Raw genomic sequence first — 3419 nt, 5'->3', positions numbered from 1 at the left:
TTTGAGTTTTGACTTGTTGGATGGTTTTGCAGTGCCACAGCTGGAACCCAGGGCCTTGCACATGGTAGTCATACGCTCTACCACTGAGCAACACTCCTAGCCCTTTAGATCCGGGTTTGGTTCCAGTTGGACTGCTCATTAGCTGTGGGTCTTTGCCCAAGTTGCTGGGTTTTTCTGCGCTCCAAGTCTACTCATCTGAAAAGTGGGGATGGTCCCAGCACTGGCCCTGAGGCCTGGGCTTCCAGGCTTTGGAATGCACTGAGGCCTAGCAGGCTGTAGCTGCTGCTCAATGATGAAAGTGATGCCTGTGCTTCAGTCCTGTCCTCCCAGCTGCTCCCCAAAGCCTCCCCAACTCTTCCAACCCACAGACCTTGCTTCCTTGGACCCAGGCTCCCTGGGCTTCTACACAAAACGATGGAGCCCAAGGCTGAGTGGGCAGGGGCAGGGATAGGGCCAGGCAGCGTCTGCGTCTCATCTCTCCTTTCCAGGTGGCTCCTGGTCTTGGTCACATCTCTTTTGTTTGTTTGTTTTTTGAGGCAGGGTCTCGCTGTGTAGTTCAGACTGGCCTTGCACTCACTATGTAGGTCAGGCTGGCCTCGAACTGGCAGCAACCCTCCTGCCTCAGCTTTCCATACTATTTTCTCTTCTGCTGTGGTCATATCTCTCTCAGCTTTATTTTCCTCTTAGATAAAAAAACGAGTCCTTCATCCTTATCAGTATCTCAAATGGGGCTGTTCTTCTTTGTGTGGGGCCCAGGCGGCTGTCACTGGGGACAGGATAGGACAGCCACACCTTAGGTTCTGGACTCAGTGTCAAGGTTCCCACACTTCTGGCCAGGGAGAGGCCCATGGTGGGTCCCCTTGACAGGGACAAGTGGGCTCCAACTCCTCCAGCTCCATCGGCTCTGCTTCTGTGGTGTTCATGCTAGGTTCTGGGGACCAAGGAGGCTCGAGCCTGGAGGAGGCCCCCCACCTCCCCACCTCCACTCGCTGTCTTCCTGCTGCCTCCCACTCCCCCGCTGGGTCTGTGCCCGAACCCCCGGGCCCTGCCCCAGGCCCGCCCCAACCATCTCCCCACTCCATGGAGCTCAGAGGAGGCTTCCTAAAGCTCTTGCTGGACCCTGTTCCTCTCCTGCTCAGAACCCTGGCATGGTGCTGGGTGCTGGGTGTAGGAAGCTCACCTGAGGACTGTTGCTAGCAGCGTCACAGGCAGAACTGGAGAAGAAGTTAGGCTGTTGGGAGCTAATAGAAGCTGTAAGGTGCTGTTGGTCTTTTGGAGGAGCTCGTCATGCTGGCTTTCCTGCTGCAGTCAGCTGTTTTCAACCTCCAAGGCACTCGGGACCTTGTTGGAACTGAGAATGGCTTCAGTTCACTTTGGGGGAGCTCTGGTGCTCACTCTGAGCAAACTGCTTCCTGGCTCTGGAGGGGAAGATGGTGCACCGCTCAGTCTCCTGTAGAAGCTTGTCATGTTGGCTTCCCTGATGGGAACTCAGCTGTCTTGATCATAAGAGGAGCTCTGGACCTCGCTGTTGCTGAGGATGGCTGTGGTACCTTTCAGGAGAGCTCTGGTTCTTATTTTGAGAGTCACATTCCTGGCTCCAGTGCAGATCCCTCAGCCTGCTGGCACAGACTTTCTAGATTCCACCACTGACCTTTGGGCCTTCCCAGTGCAGATCTGTGAAACAGGCCTGCATGAGACATTGTCATGGCCTCTAGGTCTCCAGCTGGACTTGTGGGAGGCATTGTTATGGGTTCTAGGTCTTCAGCTGAACTCATGCAGGACATTTCTGTGGGATCCAGGCCCTCAGCTGGATTCTCTGGTCTGTAGTGTGTGTGGGCAGATTTCCTGCACTCTTTGTATATGATTCTTTGGGTGACTATTATAAATACTCTTATAGGCAAAGCGCTGAGCAGTCGATCTCGTTCCTGTGGCAGCCTGCGCCACCGCCGCTTGGGGCTCCATCTGCAGGTGCCCGCCTTGGAGCGTGCATCCACCCACTGGAGCCCCTGCTGCCCGCTGGAAATTTGAAATGCTGCCTTGTGATTCTTTTTTTTTTTCCCTCCGGTACCGGGAACCGAACTCACGACCTTGCTTTTGCCAGGCAGGCACTTTGCCGCTGAGCTAAATCCCCAGCCCCTGCCCTGTGATTCTTAATCAGCCTCTGGACCAGTGTTAGCGTCATCTCTGGAACAAAGCTCTTTTAAGAGCCTGTGCTATGGAGGTGCCAACAGTTTATGTGACATCACCTAAGGAGAGAGAGAGCTTCTTGCCTGAATTCATCAGTGGGGACTTTGATTCCATCAGGCCGGAAGTCAGAGAGTACTACAGTGTTCAGGGGTGTGAACTTAACTCCTGATCAGGACTACACTGACTTTACCAAGTGCCTTCAAGTGCTTCAGAAAAAAAAAATAGAAGAAAGAGGCCCACACATTGATGTCATTGTGATGCTGGGAGCCTTTCTGGGTGTTTTGACCAGATTCGGGCATCTGTGAATACCCTGCACCAAGCCATTCACATCATTCCATGCCAGCTATAATAACACAAAAGAAATCGCTCACCTACCTCCTCCAACCAGGAAAGCACAAACTGCACGTAGACACTGGACTGGAAGGAGATTGGTGTGGCCTGGTTCCTGTTGGACAGCCTTACAATCAAGTGACAGCGACAGGCCTGAAGTGGAACCTCACAAATAACAGGCTTGGTTTTGGAACCCTGGTCAGTACTTCTAATACCTTTGACGGGTCCGGTGTCATGCCTGTGGAAATGGACTGCCTGCTCCTCCGGACTGTGGCTGTCAGAATCTAACCTCCTGCCTGGCCTCCGTCAGAGTGCTGCTGCCCTACCTTGCTTGGTAGTTATTCCTCAGTTTTCAGGAATCTAAACTTCCTCATGGGAAGCCCACTAGTTTTAAAGCTGTTGGGAGATAGGGATGTAGCTCAGTGGTAGAGGGCTTGCCCTGCATGCCTCAGGCCTTGGATTCCATCCACACCATCACACAAAAAAAAATTAAATGAAAAGATGTTAGAGTTTAGATAGCCCAGGGAACACTATACGTGACATCCCCATTTCACAGAGAAGGAAAAATTACATGTCCTGAGAGTAAATAAGGTCTGTGGCGTTCAGTTAGAGAGCTAATATAGATCATCCCTTTATGAAATTCAGCCTTGGAAGGAGGGGCCCAGGCACACGGGGAGCCACGGGTGGGAAGCTCCAGTCTTCCGGCCGTCTTGCTCCCTGCCTCGTAGGCACCCGGAAGGAGGGCCCCCTGTGCACAGGGAGCCACGGGCGGGAGTGCTGGTCTTCCAACTGGCTCGCTCCCTGCCTCATAGGTGCCTGGAAGGAGGGCCTCCGGCGCAGCGGGAGCCACGCGGCGGCAAGTGCTGTTGCATGCCAGCCCTCAGTCCAGCCACCGCCGCTCA

The 3419-nt window shown here is 53.7% G+C and overlaps 1 pseudogene; it reads left to right on the top strand.

Moving 5' to 3' along the window:
• LOC102020616 overlaps nt 1-3372 on the top strand; it is a 6750-nt pseudogene extending 3378 nt beyond the window's left edge.
• Nucleotides 3373-3419: the final 47 nt, after the last annotated feature.

This window comes from Chinchilla lanigera, unplaced genomic scaffold (genome assembly GCF_000276665.1).
Source record: "Chinchilla lanigera isolate Chin_1 unplaced genomic scaffold, ChiLan1.0 scaffold00154, whole genome shotgun sequence".
In the NCBI taxonomy this organism is placed as follows: Eukaryota; Metazoa; Chordata; class Mammalia; order Rodentia; family Chinchillidae; genus Chinchilla; species Chinchilla lanigera.
The sequence above is the reverse complement of the archived record's forward strand: the minus strand, read 5'-3'. Positions and strand labels throughout refer to the sequence as shown.